Source organism: Podarcis cretensis (assembly GCF_951804945.1).
Source record: "Podarcis cretensis genome assembly, chromosome: Z".
In the NCBI taxonomy this organism is placed as follows: domain Eukaryota; kingdom Metazoa; phylum Chordata; class Lepidosauria; order Squamata; family Lacertidae; genus Podarcis; species Podarcis cretensis.
In genome coordinates this window covers 5,514,452-5,537,492 of record NC_137184.1, presented here as the reverse complement: position 1 = coordinate 5,537,492, position 23,041 = coordinate 5,514,452, and the positions used below count along the sequence as shown (strand labels likewise).

At 43.9% G+C, this 23,041-nt stretch overlaps 2 long non-coding RNA genes across 2 annotated transcripts; both read left to right on the top strand.

The window, feature by feature from the left end:
• The first annotated feature begins 699 nt into the window (after nucleotides 1–699).
• LOC307207962 lies at nucleotides 700–6,018 on the top strand. Its single transcript, XR_013834896.1, has 2 exons — nucleotides 700–758; nucleotides 5,753–6,018. It is a non-coding gene; the product is annotated as an uncharacterized lncRNA (long non-coding RNA).
• A 9,619-nt stretch (nucleotides 6,019–15,637) lies between these two features.
• LOC307207989 lies at nucleotides 15,638–21,870 on the top strand. Its single transcript, XR_013834923.1, has 3 exons — nucleotides 15,638–15,689; nucleotides 19,798–19,900; nucleotides 21,798–21,870. It is a non-coding gene; the product is annotated as an uncharacterized lncRNA (long non-coding RNA).
• The last annotated feature ends 1,171 nt before the right edge of the window (nucleotides 21,871–23,041 follow it).

Genomic DNA, 23,041 nt, shown 5'->3' with positions numbered 1-23,041 from the left:
TCTACCCCTGTCCCAAAGACTGCCTCTTTTTTGTGCTTGAGTGGTGCTGTTTTGGCTACACTGAATCATAAAATTTTAGAGTTGGAAGGGACCATGGGGGTCATCTAGTCCAACCCCTTGCAATGCAGGAATCTCATCTAGATCATACATGACAGATGGTTTTCCAACTCCTGCTTAAAAACTAACCAACAACACTCCCAGCTTCAGTGCTGATAATAAGAGGGAATGATTTGTTGGTACAAGACTATGGATGAATGGGTCTTCTTCCTACTCATAAGGATGGATGGATCAGTTTATTTCTGTCCCATGCCAATGTTTCATGTTGCCATTCTTAACTCCATCCTGTCCCATTTCTGCATTAATCTGCATTTTTTTAAAAAAACTAAACAAACATCATATTTAAACACATACATTTTATCACAAAATATATTTTTCCTAAAGTTTATCTCAATGTATGCATTTCTAAAAATATCTAACCTTAAAGCATGCCTTTTTAAATGCACTTTTGTGGATAGTTTTAATCAAGAAGCGTATCACAAAATTTGGAGATGTATGAAATCAAAAGACTAATTACATTCTGATGCGCACGTTAGTCCGAGAGGTGTAGATGAAGGTCATATTGCACTGGAATTCACAGAAATTGAATTCCTCAAGCATTCCTAAATAGTACTCTCCCCCCTCTCCTCCTTCTGATGGCGCCCTTCTCTAATTTCTGGATGAACAAGGAAGAGGGAGTAGATCATGTGGAAAGAAGCAAGGTAACTAAGCATGGAATGTGTATGGCAGAATGAAACATACGTAAAGAAAAATGCAGGTTGTTTCCTAGCTGTTAACCTGTTTGGACTCTAGTTCATTTAATTAGCAACAGAAGCATGAGATGACAGGCTTGGCAGAGAATAGTAAATGTCTGGGTGTTGTGGGGAAATAATACTCCAGCTGGTAACCTCATTGCTGACTATCATCTGGGGAACCATTTCTGCACTGCTAGATTTAGAGATGAAGCCAAGTGTCAATTCCCCTGTTGTTTAGTTTCATCAGACTGGAGTGACCTGACTGGGAGGAAGAGCAGGGTGGTCTAATCCTCTTTTAAGTTCATCCATGTTACTGGTCTTCACTACTTCTTGTAGGAGCAGATCCCATAGTTTAACCAAGTAAATAATGTTTATTGTTATTTTCAAAGTAAGATTCAGAAAGAATACCTCCTGAAACAAAATCTTTCCATTGCACATTGGGGGTGGGGGTGGGATTGACAGGTCTTGACATTGGGATTGACATTGCCTGCTTGCAATTTTAGGCCCTGAAATGGCTTGTGTTAGAAGCTCAAAAGATCAGGCAGCTGAGTAGTGCATCCATAAGGTAGAAGAAGTGATGGCCAATCTGTCCATGTTGGTTTCTTCTGATTTCTTGTTTTTCCAACCTTAAGTTCAATTCTCCACTTCACCCTGGCACATATGGTTTTACAGTGGTACCTCGGGTTAAGAACTTAATTCATTCTGGAGGTCTGTTCTTAACCTGAAACTGTTCTTAACCTGAGGTACCACTTTAGCTAATGGGGCCTCCCACTGCCGCCTCGCAATTTCTGTTCTCATCCTGAAGCAAAGTTCTTAACCTGAGGCAGTGGCGTAGCGTGGGGGTGCAGGGGGGGCCGGCCACACCGGGCGCAACATCTGGGGGTTAGGGTTAGGGTGCGCAAATCCATGGGCTAAGGGGCGCAAATCCACGGGTTAGGGGGCACAAATTACTTGCCTTGCCCCGGGTGCTGACAACCCACGCTACGCCACTGACCTGAGGTACTATTTATGGGCTAGCAGAGTCTGTAACCTGAAGCGTCTGTAACCTGAGGTACCACTGTATACACATTATTTGGCCGGAAAACTGCATTTCAAATTTGGCAGGATGGCTGAGTTTTAGGTCTTGTATTGCTCCAGAAAGTGCAAAGTATGTAGGTTCACCTATAAATACAATCTGAATCAAATCCTCCCCCCCCCCTACATTCCTATGCATGAAGAATATTGGGAGCAGACTTTCCAGGGGATTAGCACTTCAGCAACAGGCACGTGTTGAGATGAAGCAACATGTCTTTATTTACCAAGAAGATTTGTGATGTTCGGTGGTAAGTAGCAGCAAGCAAAAAAGCTTTTCCTGGAACTGGAGCAGTTCTCTCCTCCCTCCCTCTCTCTACTGCATGGCTCTTCCATTTAATTCCTTCAAATCTGTCGTAATCAGACCGGGTTTTCGCCCATCAGCAGAGAGAATGACGGAAAGAGTGAACAGAAACATCTTGAGTTACTCCACTACTCTCTGATTTCCAAGCATTGCATCAAACTGGCATGAAGCCCCCTGGGAGGAGAAATTTACTATAAGTCATGTCAGGTCCAAGCACATTAGGCTTATGGATATGATAGGCTGAATACTGAAATTACCATTTGCACAAATGATCTTGCCATTCCTACAGGCCTACTGTGTCCCTTTAATACCCCAATCTTTCAATTATGAAGCAGAGATCAGTCAGGGCACTTTGGTAACCGGCTTTTTCATTTGTCTTTTCTTCATACACTTGTATTACTATTCTCATTCCCTTCTCCTCCTCCTCCTCTTTGCCAGCTCTGGGAACAATATGTTAAGACCCCGCTTTCTGCTGCATACACAAATGGGATAGGCATGTGAATGACAGTCCCATTGTATCAGTCAGTGGTTCCTGGTGCCCATTCAGACTGGTTGGGCAGAAGGCAAGGACACACAACAGGAGATGGATTGAGAGCCAAAGACAGGCACAGCCAACTAATTCTGGTTTAGTCCCCCCCACCGACCTACCCCGGCGATGTATTCTACAAAGGTCATGCTGAGTCTAAGAAGGAGAAAAGTGGCAAGCAGTGACACTTACTGGAAAGGGTTGTAAATAGGGTTGCCACCTTTGTTCTGGTAAAATACAGGACCAGGCCAGGTCATGTGGTTGGGTGGCAATTTATTTTTTCATCTGGTGTTGAAGTGACTTCAAAGCAACCCATTACAATCTACTGCAACCCGCCCCCCCCCCTCTCTCACACACACACTTGTAAAACTGTTTGTGCTTGGCTACCTAGAGCTTAAATACATGACCTTTCACATACCCTTTCAAACACATGTATTTGGAAAGGTTCCCTAACTTGGCAGAGAGGGAGAGAGAAGACCTGAAATACAGGACAAAACTGTATCAATATGGGACTAGCATTTTAAATTGGAATACTGGACAATCCTGTATTGTACAGGACAGGTGGCAACCCTAGAAGGTAGGCAGATGTGGAGACCAGCAGATTCAAGTGGGCAGGGCAGACTCTACCGATATCAGGTCTGGCCCTTGCTGAGTGACCTTGGGCTGGTGTTCTCCCTCTCTTCCTGCTTCTTCCATCTCAGTCTACATGCTAAAAAGACCCTTGATATATTCAAGTGGAGAATCTCCACCTTGCTTTCTTTTCCAGTTTGGTGACTTAGATTTGGTGATGGGACCTGCCATCATATATTCCACCCCCTTGCCCCAGTTGCATCCACTGACTTTTCTTCCTTACATTAACATGAGATCTCACAACTCAGTGGGCTATCTGTCATTCCTGTGGCTTGACACATCCGGGTAATCTATGCACACCCAAAACCTGTCATGCATCAATATTTACTAATGGAGCTTCTTGTATGCAGAGGCTGTTTTTGCAATAGAACAGAAAATGAAGAAAGTTCCATGACCTCAGCCAGGCAGCAAACAGAAATCACAGTTATCAAGCATCCTGCATGAAGCTTGGGGTGGAAATAGAAGAAACGATTTAGGGAAACGAAAAGAAGAGATCAGAACGGAAGACAGGCAATATCATTGTTTTCAGTCCAAATAGACCACACAAAGACAGGGAGCTGAGTCAGATCATTACCTATGCTGACCAGCAGCAGTTTCCAGAGTTCCAAACAGAGGACATAAGAACAGCATGGTGGATGAGGCAATGGCCAAGCTAGTCAAACAGACTGTTCTCACAGTGGCCACCTACAAGCAGGACCTGAGTGCAATGTCACTCTTCCTTCTTGTGGGTTTGAGCAACTGATATACAGAAACATTGCTGACTCTGACCATGGAGGCAAATCAGAGTCATCATTATTGGCCATTGTTGGACTTCTCCTCCATGAATCTGTCCAATACTCTTTTAAAGCCATCCAACTTGGTGGTCATCATTGCCTCCTGTGGGAGCAAGTTCCACAGTTCAGCTATGTGAAGGGCTTCCCTTTGTTTGTCCTGAATCTTGCAAGACGTAGCTTCTTTGAATGGCCCCAGTGGATTATAGTATTATGAGAGAGGCAATTTGTGGAAAGAAGGCCAAGGGGCAGGAGAACGAACAGATGCTATGATTCAAATGGTCTTTTGAGACTGTGCTGTGAGCAGAGGGGAAGAGAAAGCTGCTTTCAAGCAATGTTGGGGGAACCTAATGTTTGCTTTTTTGCAAAGTTTAGGCTCTATAATTTTCAGGGCAAAAGAGATTCCTCCAAGTTCTATTCCGTGTAGAGCACATAGGAATGCAGGGACAGAAGAAGCTGTCTGCCAACATTCAGCTTCACTGAATGTCCCTGAGTTCCTGTGTTACGACAGAGGGAGAAAAACTTTCATGTAGCCTCACCCCCTTACCATGCCCCTTCTTACTTGTCTTTTCTGTAAACTAAAAAGTCCCAAATGCTACTTTCCCAGACCTACTTGGAGATGCTTGGGGACTGATCTTGGGACCTTCTTTCTGCAACAAAGATGACTTGTCATTGATCCACATACCTTCCATTTAAAATTGCCACTTCCCCTCCATAAAAAATCCTCCAAACAACAAGGATGCTACCTTATACCATCTGGTTTAGGAACATTTACCTAACCCATCCCACCTCCAAATAAATAAGTTGACAATTAACTGTGCGAATTCCCACCCATTGCAGTAATTCATTCAAAAGATGTACAGTCTTTCATAGAAGCCTGTAGAGGCAAGCTTGGGCACTTCTCCTTTGGAACGGCACCCCCTACACTTCCTCCTCTTTAATTCTCACCTTGAGAACTTGGCTTCACTGCCACTGTCTTGAGTGAGCTGTTGCCTATAAAAAGCATGTGCTGGTTAATCTCAAAGGTGCTGCAGCACCTATTATCTTTACAGATGGGGAGCCGAACTTGGCTGCGCCTCTGGAATCACAAGGATTGAAGTTTCTGGGTTGTTATCATGGTGCTTGCCATACTGTAAATTTTCTTACTTGACTTTTCTTTTTTAAAAAAACAACAACAACAGCAACAACTTTGGGTCAGAGGATATATGTATGAATCTGATTTCCTCCATTAAAGGAAGCAATCAAAACTTCGGAGGACTTTCACAAAGGGTAATCTAATCCAGAAGAGGAGTAAGGACAGGAGGAGAAATAGGCACTCAAACATAGCAGCATCACAGAATCCTGTTATGATTTCAGTAGGGAATCCCCCACCCCATTTTAAGCCCATAGTGGATTTGATGAGAACCTCATTTCAGTGAAATTCTCCTGTGCTGTACATCTCTATTTTTCCATTTCATTTTCTCACCTCTTTTTCTTTCCATTCCATTACACATTGCCTTTCTGTCCTCAACCACATGCCCCCCCCCCCGCATCTTGGTTGATCCATTTTCTCCTTGGCCTCCAAGCCATTCTGAGTGCAGAAAAAGGAAAGGGGGAGGCACTCCACACCTAATCTCTTTTCTCTACTGGATAGCTAATAGCACTGTCATTTGCTTTTCAGCCATGAAGTTGCTGTCTGACTCAGAATTGGGGTTTGCAGCAATGGTGAGAAACAGGATGCAGAATGGGAGAGAAATAGCCAAGACTACTCACATTGCTATGGCCTTCTTGCAATGTGTGGTGGGGTGACAACCCCATACAGAGGGCCTGAAAGCTGTGGCTGCCACACAGTCTGAGAAAGTCTACCATGTTGAGCATGTGTAAACATTCCCATTGTTCACTAGGAATCTCCATTTTTTCCACAATGAATGAAAACATTGAAGGGTCCATCTGGTTTAATAGTCTTTCATTCTGGAACAGTAACATAGCATTTGCTCTCATTGAGCCATTCTCAATGAGGAGATCTGCTGTGCCTTATTGTTGACATCTGTCTGTCTCAGGAGACAATAGAAGAGTGTGCCTTTGAGGGTGAAGTCAAATTCAAACTTACAACACCTGCTTTAGCTGTAGGGACTTTACACCAATCAGGTTGAGCTTATAACACACAACTGCTGTCCTAGGCAGCGTGTTTTGAGGTCCTGGGCTGCCCAGACAACAAAGTCCTCCTCTTGGCCTTACTGATGTTGTCAAAAGGAAAAGAAAGCAGTACATTTGGCACCAACCTGGCTGCAGGCACTGGCGTATGAAGGGGGGGCGGGGGGCGTGCCGCACCGGGTACCTTTAGGGGGAAGGGTGCTATTGTGGCCGCACCCCTGGGACGCGCAACCCCACGCTGTGCACCACATCCTCTCGGGCAACCCACCCCACCCCTCAGGACTCGCGCCAGCCCGCCACCCCATCTGTTCTCCACCCCGGGGACTGCAGCATGTTGCTCTGCTACTGGCTGCAGGAGTTGCTGGAAGAAGAGGTACAAGATGCCATCCAACCACCTTTGGCATTCCAGATTTGTGTAGGGTGTAGGGTTTTCTTCTCCCTAAGATGTACCATATCTTTTCTTCTCCCTAAGATGTACCATAATTCTGGCTTCTAAACCCACAAGGAACATTTTTCTTCTCCCTAAGATGTACCATAATTCTGGCTTCTAAACCCACAAGGAACATTTTTTTCCCACCTCAAAAGTTTCCAAATGGGCCCTTTTCATGGGAGAGGAGTGGTTCTGTGAAAGTGGGGGTGGTGACTTTTCAGTTTTATTGCACAACCTCCCACTTTCCTGTACTGTGGCTTCATCAACCTTTATCTCACAGCCACAGGGCCATTTCAAGGACTTTGTCAAGTATTTCAGATCACTGCAAGCAACCACACCCCTTTAAGTATCTTTGCTTCATTTCCTTAAACACTTCATTGGCTCTGAAGTTTATCAAGAGCATCTGTTAGCAATCTGGAGCAGAGCAGTAATGATGCAATTAGTGGCACGTTTGTGGAGCATGGCTGACAGCAATCCCATGACTGGAGAAGAAGCTTGTACATGGCATGTTTGGCAGCCTATATAGGTGTTATGACCTTACTGAGTCCAGCACATGAGAGGTAGAAAGAGACCCAGCTCTTTAATTGATTTACCTTCTGAACCACTCTGAACAGTCAAGTTGATTATTTTTTGTCTCTCAAAACAGTCCAGAAGAATGAACTGGTCTTTATTGCCCCAATGACATATATAGTTTCATTACTTGCTGCTAACAATGAACCAATGTTTAAGATTGAAGTTGCTTTTCACCACAGAATAAGATTACCACTCATTGAGCCTATCTCCTCAGATATGTGCTCTGTAGATCTTCTGGCAAATATTGGGTGGCCACTAGGACACACAATATTGACTCCCTGCTAAGAGAAATAGTGAGTATATTACACCACCTAGTTTTGCTTGTTTCTAACAAGGACTTAGCCTCTGGGAATCAAATTAACCATAACTATCCCTTAGTCCCAGTAGCAGCTGAAACCATCTGTCAGGAATGAGCCAGCTCCCAGTGAAGGTTTGCAGCCAATGAAAGAAAGCAGCTGGGAACAGAGAGACTTAACTTTGATGCAGGATGAACAGCAGCTAATGCCGACTCCCCCACCCCTTGGAATGCCGGGTGATAAGGGAACAGCTGAGAGCGGGTTGGAACCCAGCCAAAGTTCTCGGGAAATTCAAACTGGCACGAACAGAGACAGAAGTAGTTTGTCAGAAAGGGAGGAGTGAGGAGCTGATCCAATCCCTCCTCAGAATCAGCTAAGGGGAAGGCTGTTAGACCGGAAACAAGGCAAGGGACGTAAGACATGGAAGTTCTCTACCTTCTGTAGAAACCGGAAGAAGTCTTCAGAAGGGTCATCTTGATTGATGATTTTGGAGGCTGTGTTAGAGCCGTCCGGAGCTATCTGTTTGTTTTGACAATAAATCATCCTTTTTTATTAACTATGCTTACTGGAACTATGCTTACTGTGTTAGCAAGTGGGAACCTGGACTCTTGACATACACTGATGCTAAGCTATTTAAACCTCCTGTAGGTTATTCCGCTAAAGAATACAGAAAACAACCTACTATTTATTTCATTCTTTCATTCATTCTTTTCCATCTCTCTCTCTCTCCCCCCCCCCCCCCCGCCTCTCTCTCTTTCTCTCTGGCTTAGAATTATGTTAAAGTTCTAGATTAGCCCCCCTCCCCCCCACCGCTTTTATCCACAGGCAACTGGAAGTTTTTCAAGTTCATGGTTTCAGTATCCTTAGGCTTAGCTGCTGTGGGACAGGTACTGAAAAAGAACAATCGGGAGATTAAAGCCTGCTCTGGATTGTTCCTGGACAAGCAGGGCTTGCTCACAGTGCAGCTAGCAAGTCTCACTGGGATGGTCTGAATTACCTAGTGCAGTTGACAAGGTTCACTCTCAGTGCCAAACAGCTGGGTGGTGCAAAGATTGATCCCAATTGAAATTCTCACTTGACGTCATAATAGTGCCAGGTGATTGACAAGTGAGCAACCACACTCACCTGTCAATGTTGGCTTGTGGGCCTGGGGGAGGTAAGGTTCCAGTTCTCCATCCCAGCTGAAGTTTTCCCCACTTTGCCTCTGATATCACCCACCACTGTTACACACACCCTGGGAAGGAACATAGACTTTGTACTCAAAAAGGCTCCCCATCATTGAATACTCAACACACACACACACACACACACACACACACACACACAAATACACAAATATATATTGTTAGAGGTTTGTGGGTGCTAAATGTCTGGGCTCGGTAAACACTAGCATTTAATTAGCACTTGTCTGTTAAAATGGGATGTCAGGCCTGTTTGTCTTAAGTTAAAATCATAGAGCTGTAGAATTGGACAGGATCATGAAGCTCATCTAGTTCACCCCATGCAATGCAGAAATCTTTTTGCCCAACATTAGGCTCGAACTCACAATCCTGAGATTACGAGTCTCATGCTCTACCAACTAAGCTATCCATTTGTGCATTTGACCTGTGTACTAGATGCTCCTAATAATTTAATTAGCATGTGGGAAAGCTAATTATGTTGGGCAAATTTCCTAAGTTGTGTGTTAGGCACTTCTTAATCCTGGTAAATCAACATGAGTTTAAAGGTAATGGAGTCATCCTAATTTCTTTTGAGGTATTGGCCATTAGCGCATCGAAAGGGTGGAGCCTCTCCAGGAGTTAGAAAAGGCAGAGACAATTAAAGCTTAGGGGGGAACAGTGTGATGCAAACTGACAGGAGAAAAATAGGGCTTTTTGCTGGTGGGATTGCAAGGCTGCAGTGCAGAGTGGAATACAAACCTCTTGGAAAGTGATCCTGCAAAACCTCTCCATCCTAGGCTCAGGTTGTATATATGTGTAAATAAACTGTATATCACAAGGACACCACAGTCTCCACTGTGCCTCATTGTCCAAAAGAAAACACAGACCCTGGTAAGCATACTTGTTGCCCCTGGAATCTTGCACTGCTTGGAGACTGGGGTGGCATGTAGCAATATGTAAAAGTACTACACATTTCTTCACATGTAATGACATTATTTTCCCTTGACTTCTCTGATGTGCTCATAATGAGAGCAGTTAGACCCTTTATGACCAGGGAAATTACATATTATTTCATTTCATTCTTCGTGAAATTTCCATCACCTTATTTCCAGTTCCTCCCTGTTACAGTTAGCGTCTCTGCTGTTTTACTTGCCTATTCATTCTCGCTTGTGTAGCAGGCCTTGTGAAGAGGTATCAGTGGAGGTGGGGAGGGGGGAACATTCATAATGGGTAAATGAAATGGCTCTATTTGCAAGAGGTGCTTTTCTTGTCTCATTTAAATGCAAGCAGTTTGTCCCTGACAGCTGAATGTGGAGAAAAGAAACGACAGAAATTCCAGCGCAATGCCGCCATGCGGAGTCTCAAAAGCTTGAAAATGTTACAGGCAGCCTACTCCTGATCTGGCCTCTCCTGTGAAAAGGAGCACTTGAAAGAAATAAGTGAAACTTGGTTGCTTGAGCAAAAATCCCTAGTCCCTTGCTGTGGAGAGATATTAAGTTGATATGGAGGAGTCATTTATTCAGGTCACATTTTTCATGCAAATCTTCCCAAATTGTGCTTCCTGAACCAATAAAGTGAACTAAAGTTCACTCATCTCCAAAATGTGTGATGTAGGTCTTCAACCAAATGGTATGTGAAAAATGCAAATGTTAATAAACAGAATGTACATAGCTCCATCACATTAGGGAAATATGTTTGCGGGCATGAATATATTTGTCCAAATTGCATACAAAAGGACATATATTAGGATCATCAGCTATTTTAGCTGTTTTTGTTGTATGCTTGTAAATAACCTTGACAAATATGAAGGTGATTTATAAATTAATAATCACATTTTTAAAAATGTGCAGAATGTGTACTGACTTCTGTGCAGATTATTTTAAAAAGAAAACAAATTGGTTATGTGTAAAATGGGGCAAACTGAACCTTGAAGCATGAAAAAAAAGAGAAATGTAGAAAATCTGAAACAGATTTGTACACCCCTAGATGCCACTGAAATTTGGGGAGGTGAAGCTTGAAATATGAATTTACTGGCAGTTGAATTTTGATTGTTTTGCAGGTTGAGTTTCCTTCCTCTGGAATTCATATTCCATTCATCCTCTAAGTGTTTTAATAGTAAATTTTCAATTAGGAACAAATATTTATCTTACCTATCTTATCTATATTTATCTTACCTAAAAAAAAAAAATGTCAGGTTTAAAAATATTCAGAAAAGGGCAACTAAAATGAACAAGTGGGTGGGCATGAAATAAAAAAACCCAATGTGCAATAAAATGCTGTTTAGAATTACTATTAAGTTTAAGTCTCACAAAAAAAAGCCAGTATCTTCATATGTCTCCTTTTTCTGCTGATGTTGATACATATTCAGGGTGAAGAGTGCAGATCCTTAATTCAGGACTGCAGCTCCCATTATCCTTTACCATTGGCTGTCCTGGTTGAGGCTGATGGAAACTGGAGTCCATCAACATAAAAAGGATCCATTTTGCTGCCCCTGTTGCATACATGATCCACATTTCAGGGCCTGATGGATAGTTCCAAACAGTGGATGAGACTGCCGTTCTATAAAGCATGCACATCTTTCCAATACTAAACAGAAATACTTTGTGAATGTATATGTCGATTTGGGGCCCATATGGCAAGCATGCCCCAGACTAGGTACCCCAAGGCTGTAGATGGCACACACTCAGAAGCTGAAAAGAGACATGGGAATAAAATTTGAGAGATGGCCCTTTTGAAGGATTTTGCTGCACCCTCCCCCATTTAATTGACCAATCACATGAATTATAAATCCTACAACATAATGTAACCATAGCAAACAGCCACATCTGAGCAACTGAGGGCCTGGCTCCAAGCCCAGGAGCAGGATACCGACATACAATAGTCATTGTTTAGATCTGGATTTGCTGGGGAACACTATGCTATGCACTGTTGCCTCACAGCTTCCAGTCATTTTCATGGACTTATGCAATGATTCCCTGCTGTTTGCTGGTGATGCTAATCTGGTTTCACTGCAGGCTCAAGAGAGGAACTAAAAATCAAATCAATCATTATATTTGTACTCCTTTCCCCACTCTTCTTTGGAACTCTAGTTGGCCCACACAGGTCTCCAGCACATATCTCATTCAGGAACTGCTTTTAATGCCTTCATATCATGCCACTGAATTGAGTGGTCCTCCAGTTGAGGGATGGATTGTGATGGGCAAGTAACATGTCATCATAAATCCAAGGGATAGCCAAATAATCCCACCAGAACCTAACATAATATGAAGTGTGAAGATAGGTTAAGATAGATAGCCAGTTCTTAAGGTTGAAAACAAATGAAGTTTCACCTGAATTAGACCTGGTGACCTCATCCAGTAGACCAATACCAATACCAGGGGTGTGCACCAGCTCCATGTATAGCCCAAATTATTGTGATGTAGGGGAGATCTGAGTCAGACTGCATTATTAACAAGAAGGCTTAAGTCAGATCAGACACAAATTAAGCTTCCATGTCAGTCTAGTCCATTCAGAAAACAGACAACCTGTCCCTGAGAAATAAAATCAAGCTGGAACACCCAGAAATCAAGATGAAAGAGAACAGAGAGCTGGGGGATTCTTCATTTTGACCAGCAATATATTGTTTTCCCAGGGCACTCCAATTACAGTGATTTGGGAGCGGGACTAAATACTGTGTTATTTTTCATCAGGATCTATGCCTTTCCACATGTAAGCCTATTGTATCTCCCAAAATCCATGAGGGGTGGCAGAAGCCCATTGCTCACCCATTATTCTTGAGGTAACAGAATAATTTGTGGGGAAGATAACATTTCTCCTACCTCAGTATTTATTGAGAACAAGGAATTATTTTCTCTCACCACTAGTCTTCCCCAATGCAAGTCAAATGAGAGATCTCTCTCTCCCAGGGAGAAGTCTGTTGGAGGGGCAGAAGCCCACCCACACCAATGATCCTTAAGGTAACAGGTACCTGGGTGGGGGGTGGGGAAGGGTGGCATCTTCCCCACCCCAGGGTTTACTGGGGATTCATACCTTTTTCAACTTCCCCTCCCTATTATTCTTATGGCACCCATTGTGTTATTGGAGAAGAACCACTACAACCATCATTCCCCTCATTAGGGGTGACCATGCCTACAAATTTCATCCATTTCTCAAAGAAAGTGAAGATTGTAGACATTCCCTTTGTTTTGTTTACTACCACTACTAGTACAATAATATAAATTACAATAATAATGGTAAAAGTTTAAAAATGTCCTGAGCCAAAACAAAACAAAAATACAACCTCTGGTAAATCTACCTACAATTTGGCTGTTTTAAATCCACTCTGGAGAAACCGCTGTGCCTGCATAATTCATCCACTTCTGTTCTGTGGAAAGGGGAAAAAATAGCTGTATTTAGATTCCTCATTATAGTGAATTGGGTGTGTTGAGAGATCCATTTTAACCAAACTGCTTTTTGTTCATTCAAAGTATGGCTTAAGCAATAAACCCTGTTATAGTCTTTGCTGCCCAGTCAGATCCAGTTATCAGGTTGGGAGGGTGGAACCAGGTCCTTACCTAAGTCCTGAGTGGGAAACCTTTTTCAGCCAGAGTGTCACCTACCCTTCCGGACAATCATCCAGGGGCCACATGCCAGTGGTGGGCAGGGCCAGATGCAAATGTGGGTGGGTAGAGCAATAAATGTGAATATCATCTTTGTACAGTCAACTAGGTTCTGCACACACTCACACATCCTTCTCTGTCTGCCATCCAGGCAAGCAAGAAGCAATATCAGAGTTCACGAACACATTTGAGAAGGGTGTTTATGGGAAAAGGGTGTGGCCTGGTGAGAGTCATGAAGGCAAGATAGTGTGTCTGAAGGGGCTGCATTTGGCTGCTGGGTCTGCAATTTGTCACCCCTGTTCTAAACTAAAGAAAGCCAAAAAGCAATCACTCCTAAATTCTCCAAATACTTAAAGCTTTTACTCACAAGGAAATCACTTCCAGTTCATTGCCTTTTTCAACTTGTCCCAGTTGCTAGTCCTGAGTGAGCATATTATAGCTACCCTATATTCTTTGTACAATGACTCTCAAGGTGAATTATAGCTCTGCCCTCTGATACGCTGCTGGGTCATCACTCAAGAACACAACTTGCACTTATGCCAACGGAAATAGATTTTGCCCAGCAGGTAATTAATTTCCTCTGAGCAGTTTCTCACACCCAAAATTGGTCACCGTCTGCTCAATTAGTGGAGGCTTTTCACAAAGGGGAACATAATATGAATCATGGGGATTTCAACTCTGCTACAAAATGCCTGAAACAGTAACCAAGAAGGCATCAAATTGCTATTTGGTGTTGATGACAGCTCACAGATTCTAGATAATATTGAAAAATACAGAATCCTGTGAATCTCAAGGTTTGATAGCCGCTATCATATTTCCCAAAGATAAACTCTTTGTTTAGGAAATGTCTTTGGGTTCAATAACACCCAGAATATCCTTGCAGAAAATGCAATTGCAAATTAATGAAATTTGGAATTCCAGATTTAGAAATATACCATCATGCCTACTTATTGTTAAGTATCAAATATTTGAAACCTGTGGTTGGTCATAACTTCCCGACCTGAGCAACTTTAGAACACACTTTTCTTCTTCTTTGGTGATCATTTGTAGCCGAGTAAGATTGTCTTCCGTGAACACAGTCTTAACAGTGAGTCCATAAGTGACAGTGGATGCCAATTCTGGACATATCTGTCAAGCGTCCCTTATTTGGTGGGACAGTCCCTTATCCCAGCGCCATGTCCAGCTGCTGTCCCTTATTGATGATGTCCCTTAAATTTCCTGGGTTTCAAAGGAAGCAGCTCCTCTCCCTCCCTCCCTGCCAGCCAGGGAGGAGGGAGGCTCCAGCTGTGTTGCTTGGCTGCGTTGCTCACCCATATGAAGTCTAAGAACGGCCGGGGGGGGGTGTGTGGAAGAAGAAGAGTTTGGATTTGATATCCCGCTTTATCACTACCTGAGGGAGTCTCAAAGCGGCTAACATTCTCCTTTCCCTTCCTCCTCCACAACAAACACTCTGTGAGGTGAGTGGGGCTGAGAGACTCCAGAGAAGTGTGACTAGCCCAAGGTCACCCAGCAGCTGCATGTGGAGGAGTGGAGACGCGAACCTGGTTCCTCAGATTACGAGTCCACCACTCTTAACCACTACCCCACACTGGCTCTCCAAGGCATAGCGCTTGCATGCCTTGTGCTGATCAAATTGGCTGTGTTGCCTGGGGACTCGCCTTTGCTCAGTGCTTCCCACGGAGAGGTGACGTGGTTTTCTTGAGGATTGAGGCTTCGTTTGGCTGCTGGCTGGGCTTTCTGCCTTTGGCTCAGAGGGGCTCAGAAGTTGAACATACCTGTGTCCACAAAATCCCTTATTTTGGCTTCTGAGCCCTTATTTTTGAGGCTGCTGGTCCCTTATTTTCAAATCTGTAAGTTGACAGCTATGATTCTGGATCCACATGTTCTTCCACAGTGAGGACATAGGTTTCTGGGTGGGAGTTGATCACAGTGAGGGTTTGCCAAACGTGTCTTCCTCTTAGCATGTTTCTCCCTTTTGTCCTGAGTTCTAGCGTCTTCAAAGTCCATAACACCTTTGGTAAAGGCTGTTCTCCAACTGGAGTGCTCACAGGCCAGCGTTTCCCAGTTGCTGATGTTTAACCAACATTTTTCTTAGATTTGCCTTGAGAGAGTCTTTAAACCTCTTTTGTTGACCACCAGCATTATGTTTCCCATTTTTAAGTTTGGAATAGAGTAGTTACTTTGGAAGACCATAACCAGACATCCAAACATGACGAGTCCAACGAATTTGATGTTGAAGAATTGTTGCTTTGACATTGACGATCTTTGCTTCTTTCAGTACACAGGGGTTAGTTCACCTGTCTTCCCAAGTGATTTGTAGAATTTTTCAGAGACACCATTGTGGAATCATTCAAGGAGTTGGAGATGGTGTTTATAAGTGGTCCATGTTCCACAAGCGTACAGTAAGGTTGGTAGTACAATAGGTTTGTAAACAAGCATTTCAATTTCCCTGCAAATGTCCCAGTCCTCAAACATTCTGCATTTCAGTTGGAGAAAGCTGCATTCACAGAGCTCAAGCGATGCTGGATTTTGTCATCAATGTCGGCCATTGTGTTGGCTGGAGAATATTAGGATCAAAATACTTGAAAATTCAGGTGACTCTTGAAACAAGTCTGTTAGAAGGATATGGAGTATATTGTCTAATAAAAATAAATCTGATCCATTTTCACATGCTAAACTCACTATGTAGGGAGATCCTATTTTAAAAAATTGGGTGAAAGATAGTAACATGGAAAAAATGGATGGAGGCAGGGGTATTGACTTTGGACATAGCTGTCAACGTTTCCCTTTTTTTAAGGGAAATTCCTTTATTCCGAATAGGATTCCTCGCAAGAAAAGGGAAAAGTTGACAGCTATGACTTTGGACCAACTGATAGATGAGGAAGATGAATTTTATATGTATGCTGCTTCAAGAGAAAAATATCACCTATCAGGTGCAGCCCAGTGGCAATATCTGCAGCTACAACATCTTCTAATAAATTTGTTTGGACTGGCAGCTTTTTCAGATTCTGAGACACTTGAGACATTGAAACAGTTGGATAATTTGTTTGAAACCAAAAAGGCAGTTATCATTTTTTATAGATATTTATTATCAATAAATAAGTTTGAATGGGATTAACTGCTCAAACCATCCCTTGCACTGTTCTGATATTTTGGGGCTTCTTATATTTATCTTGCATAGAAAGATGCATTATATCATTTCAGCCTACCTGCACCTCTAGTCCAAAATTGTCTACTGTGGCTATGACATTCCAGGGGCTCAGGTGGACAGAAATATTTCCCATCACCTTCTGACTGGAGATGCCAGGCATCAGGGGCACTGACTTAAGCCCCAGAATCTGGGTGCCTAGCATGCGTGTGCACCACATTACATGATATCATGATGTCATGTCATGTCAATGCCTGCATGCGCCCTATCACCATGGGGGTGACTGGGCGCTTTATGAGAGGGGGCTGGAGGTGGGAAGCAGGGCTGGATAAAACTGCCCATAACTTCTGGTTTGTGGTGCTGTTTGCAGAAAACAAGCAAGCTCTCAAGGGCACAAATGGAAGGTGTTTCTTTTTCACTGCTCAGACTGGAGTCTATCCTCGTCTGTGCTTTCTGGGAGCCAGGAATGGGGAGAGGGGGGGAAGGAGACTCTGGCAATGTTAGTGCATGCTTCCTCCACCCCTTTGCTCCAACAGCCTCTGCCTCGCCTGCTTTTCCAGCTGCAAAGTTGCCAGTTTCCTCATCCCTGCAAGAAGCTTACACATGTTTCCGAGCTAGAATATGCCGGTCCCTGTCCCACCCCAGCTGCTCAGCTCTATCCCGAATGCCCTTCTCTGAAGCTGTGATCACCCCATAAGGGAGGTGGCACCCAGGGCCCCAGAGAGTTGGGGCCTATTCCAGGGAAGACACCCAGAATGTTCTGGGCTGTATGCTGTTTTCTGTGTCTGCTAATACAAGGGCTCTTCCACTAGCAGAAGGGTTAGCTTAAATGTTGCACAGTAGGGGAATCCAATGCAATAGCCTAACTAGAGGAAACTCTTGCACAACAGATTGTGTCATATATTGAACAACAACAGGCTCATCCATCTGTTGTGCTTCAGCTTTTTAAAAAAGTTAAGGGACCCCTGACCGTTAGGTCCAGTCGTGACCGACTCTGGGGTTGCGGTGCTCATCTCGCTTTATTGGCCAAGGGAGCTGGCGTTTGTCCACGGACAGCTTCCGGGTCATGTGGCCAGCATGACTAATCCGCTTCTGGCAAACCAGCTTTAAAGGGTGGATTTTCATGGTGAAAGCTCTGCAGAAAAAAAAAGAGCGCTCAGACAAGAAGCCTTAAAATATGAATCTGTGCAGGGTCAAAGGTGGCTGTGGATGAGCCCAAAGTTACCACCAACCTGCAACAGCCTTCCACTGGCATTAAACATGTTGTCAGCAAACCAAGTGATTTTATCTTAGCCCTGAATTGGATACAACCCTCTGTGTACAAGACCCAATCCATCCCACTGAGCTATAATTCATATCTGAATGTGGTTTCTCTTTGTGGGATACGGCCTCCTATAATAAAGAATCAGGCTTTAGACTTCATCTTGATCTTCATGGCACAGAGTAGGCAATAAAGTTTGTGGGTCTTCTGCACCCCTTTCTAGTAGGATTTGGATTTTTGCACAAAATAATATAATAGGCAGTAGGAGGTGGGGAAGGGATAGGAAAAGCCAGCAAGTAGTAAATTAGTTTATTGTCTTTGTAGATGCTGAATCCCCTTAGGGGATCCCCAGCAAGACTGTTGCTTTTTTTTATTGGAGTTCTGTATTGGAGTTATAAACCCCTTTAAATGAGTTGAGATCATTAGGGAAGCTCGGCTGATCACTGATGAAAAAATATAACAATTAAAACAAAGCCCAGGAAGAGGGGAAAGAAGGGAGATGGAGCATGGGCGCATTAGAGCCAGAAAGCGAACAAGATATTAACACTTAATAACAAATACTAATAATGGCACAGTATCAGGTCCTAATTAAAAGTTTCTGAAAAAGGGAGTGGGAAAGAGAAGAATTAATCTGGAGCATTTGTCAGGAACAGCTTCTGATGGGGATTAAGGAGACCATTTTGGCTACAGGAATAAAAGGCAGGAAGACACCACCAGGGGCATGGGAAGGGGGGTGCGGGCTGCCCTGGGTGTCATCCTTCAGGAGGGGTGACAAAATGGCACACCGTGGGGGGGGGCACTTACTGCGGGGCCTGGCCTGCAGCACGCCTGGGCCACTCATCTCTCCTGGGAGTGATGCAGTGGCTCAGGCCCTGCACTGCCCAAAACGGATCACTGTGGCACCCCCATGGGCAGCTCGCCCCACCCCCACTGCACCGGGTGCCGGAGCAGCTAGCTATGCCCCCTGGTCACCACCAACAGATAGAAGACGCCATAGCAATGTGGGGAGGTCAGAGTGATAGAATAGGGCTGTGCTGGTAGGTTCAGAAGGAGAAGTTTTATTTGATTTAAGCCAGGGGTGGACAGAGTCCCTTTTTTCAGCCCAAGGGCCACATTCCTACACAAGGAACCCTATGGGAGCCACATTCCAACAGTAGGTAGGACCAGAGGCACAAGACACACAAATGTAGGGGCTTTAAGAAACTCTAATCTGTCATGGACTCCCTCCGCTTTGCATATTTCTGACCATATGATCTCACCCAGTAATTTCTTACTTTACATGTGTTGATGTGTACATCTATGCATCTTCCCATCTTGCACACAGGCAAGCAAAAGGCATCCTGTTGAAGGACACATTTCAGCTAGGCAAAAGCACTCAAAAGAGGGCACAGATCAGGGCTGATAAGAGGTATCCTTGGTTTGTAGGTGTAGTCCAGTGAGAGTCCAGTGAGAGTAGGTGTATGACCAGATAGACAAACCTGGAGGGCTATAAGGCTTTAGGCCCCTGGCTTTAGATTCCCCATCTGGGCTAAGGTTAGGAAAGTGTTGGTCAATGCCAACAGCTTAGCCCTGGTGCTAAGCTCTAGGGTGTGCCAGTTCTTGCATTACTGTGTTGTCACAACCAGCCCATACCTGTTTCAAATTGATAGGAAAGCTTCACGGTCACAAAACATTGGACAAACTTTGTCCAGTCTTCAACTGAAGGGGTGACTAACTCCCAGTCTTAGTGTTTGATCTGGCACTCCAAGCAAATATTTTCCAACACCCCCCCCCCAAAAAAAAAAGCAACACTTTTGAGAGCAGTGGTAAAAAAGAAGGGAGTTAAGGGAGGAGTAAAGTAAATACAACACTGGGGGTAGATGCTTAAACCTCTCTGCCCAGCCCAGCAGCTCAACGAAGATGAAAACCACTCATTTCCTAGTCATTATATCAATTATTTGATGACTGACAAAGCAGAAATAACACCCTTCAGCTGATCTGCATGGATCAGCTGGCCCTTGACACCAAAGATACTTGTTTTTAGGAGCTACCCTATTCTTTTGACTGCAAATTCTTTGGATTCATTTTAATAATGTATATTTATGTTGCAGTAATTTTTTATTCCAGGAAATGCGCCAATATCTTGTTAATTGGTGCAGTGAGTGGTCTTCAGCACAGCACACAAGAATGACTATTTATGCATCATTGAGACCACAAAGTCCATGATATGGTACGTTTATGAAGGCTATTGTTGTGAGTTAGGGAAAAGAAAGATTTTAATATTAAATTCATTGGTGTGAGGCAAGTGTGTGTGTGTGTGTGTGTGTGTGTGTGTGTTTGAGGGGCCATTGCTGTGGGCACAGTTTACTGGGGGGGCACATAATGGTGCCCTGCCCCATTGTGAGCTGTGGCCTCCTTCTCAGTGCTCTCCAGCTGGCATGCATCCTGGCCCTTGCTTGCAGGAAGGGTGCCATGAGCTGTTGCATCCTTCTCAGCCCCCCCACTTGGAGGGTGCCAAGGGGCATGCAACCCACTTTGCAGCAGTGGGCAGGGGTAGTCTGGCAGTGCCCCCCCTGCCCCCATGGTGTTCCTTGTGTGTGCCCTTGTGTATGCACCTGCCTATGCCGGGCGCAAGCGAGAAACACTACGCCACTGCTGTGAGGGCTTGTTGCACATACCACACGTGTATATCAACTTACACAATGCAAACAACAACTTACTGCAATCAGAAACCCCTTACCCAGACTTGATGAAAATGTACTGGAACTACACAAAAGATTTTGCAGGGGATGTTCAGGGTTGATGGCATCCCTTCTGTGCCATCAGCAGGCCTAAGTATTCAAATCTTTCCCCTTTTCTTCTTTTCCTTTTTGCACATCTCTGAAGGCAATGCCAAATTTTAATTATTGTTGCTTTTTGCTCTTTGTTATCTTAATTAACTTTGACTTGCTGACTCTTCTGAGGGAAATGAGGGCTTGACCTGACTCCTGTATTGCACTTTGGAAAGATAGCAGGAAATACGGTCATTTCAGACAGGGCCTGTTTGGAACCACTGGCAGCCAGAGAGCTTTGCCCAAGCCATTAATCTTCAGTGCGCTGATGTGGAAGACTGAGAAGGATAAAGTAAAGGGGAGGGGAGTCCTTTTGGGACAAAACACAAGACTTCAGTGAACAACAGCTATAAATGCCCACCAATGCTTTTTGACTTTGGAATACATCTCACTGGCCTGCAATGGATTAAATGATTAAATGGAGCCAGGAAGTCTTAGGAGGAAAGATATTTAGATCCCTTCTATTTGTTTTAGTTTTGCATTTGAAAAAAAAGGGGGGGGGAGACTATGCTTTCCCCTCTCAGTTAGGACAGTCTTCCCCAACCTGGTGCCCTCCAGATGTTTGGGGATAAAAACCCCACCACCCCTCAACCCTTGGCCATGCTATCTGGGGCTGGTGAGAATTATAGTCCAACAAGATTTAGGCACCAGGTTGCAAAAGGGCTGATGTAGGAAATAGCTTTTTGCATGAGGAAAAAGGAGATAAGCAGGCAAGACACAAAGGCATGGGTGTAAACTAGGGTCATGTTATTAGTCACAATAAGATCATAAGATCTTATGATCAACATGGAGGGGTGGATCAGAAATGGCCTTGGTCTTGATATACACCTGGAAAAAGCAGAAACAAGAAACAAAAACCGGCTGCTCTTTTGTTTCCTCCCATTAGTGTGAAGGACATACAAAAGGCCAAATGATGAGAGATTGAAAATATGTCAATTCTACCTTCTGGCTTGGCCAGCACAAGCAAGCAGGGATTAGAAGAGTAGATTTTTCTACTATGCATTTTCCCCACTGCCACCATCACTTTAGGATTGCTCTGGAAATAAATGGCAAGAGTGTTAGGATGACCTTCTGAAGGACTTTCTGTTCTGCTTTCCCTGTCTCAGCATCAGATGTGCTTCTGCCATAGATAGCTCTGTGAATTTGACCCCAGGGCTGTGTCTGACAGTACAAAACTTCTCCTTCCAAGCTCACTCCCTTCCCAATGTGACATATTTGCAGTGAGAAGCCTGGAAGGAAGAGTATATATTTACAACTTTATAACGTGCATTCTTTTGCTATCCATTAATTTTACAGAATAAGTCTGCAACCTAAGGAAGACTTTTCTGAGAGGAAGACCCATTGAACACAGAAGATAATAACTCTGGGTAAACATGTATAGGACTGTATTGCAATACAGTATATATATTTCCTTTTTAAAAACAATTTTATTGAAGCTTTTTAATATATTGAGTACTAAAATCCAAACTCATTTATAAAAAGATAATAAAAAGCAATATATGGGGTTGCCATATGTTGAAGAGCGAAAAAGAGGGTGCTATGACAACTCTCATTTTAAATACCCCTACTATATGTATTTTGTCTCCCTGCTTATTTAACTTATATGCAGAATTCATCATGCGAAAGGCTGGGCTGGATGAATCCCTAGCCGGAATTAAGATTGCCGGAAGAAATATCAACAACCTCAGATATGCAGATGACACAACCTTGATGGCAGAAAGTGAGGAGGAATTAAAGAACCTTTTATTGAGGGTGAAAGAGGAGAGTGCAAAATATGGTCTGAAGCTCAACATCAAAAAAACGAAGATCATGGCTACTGGTCCCATCACCTCCTGGCAAATAGAAGGGGAAGAAATGGAGGCAGTGAGAGATTTTACTTTCTTGGGCTCCATGATCACTGCAGATGGTGACAGCAGCCACGAAATTAAAAGACGCCTGCTTCTTGGGAGAAGGGCAATGACAGGCCTAGATAGCATCTTGAGAAGTAGAGACATCACCTTGCCAACAAAGGTCCGTATAGTTAAAGCTATGGTTTTCCCAGTAGTGATGTATGGAAGTGAGAGCTGGACCATAAAGAAGGCTGATCGCCGAAGAATTGATGCTTTTGAATTATGGTGCTGGAGGAGACTCTTGAGAGTCCCATGGACTGCAAGAAGATCAAACCGATCCATTCTGAAGGAAATCAGCCCTGAGTGCTCACTGGAAGGACAGATTGTGAAGCTGAGGCTCCAGTACTTTGGCCACCTCATGAGAAGAGAAGACTCCCTGGAGAAGACCCTGATGCTGGGAAAGATGGAGGGCACAAGGAGAAGGGGGCGACAGAGGACGAGATGGTTGGATAGTGTTTTCGAGGTTACCAGCATGAGTCTGACCAAGCTGCGGGGGGCAGTGGAGGACAGGAGTGCCTGGCGTTCTCTGGTCCATGGGGTCACGAAGAGTCGGACACGACTAAACGTCTAAACAACAACAACAACATATGTAGGCAATAGAAGCTGTGATAATTGCTGAGGGGGAGCAGGAGAAGAGAAGAAAGAGGAAAG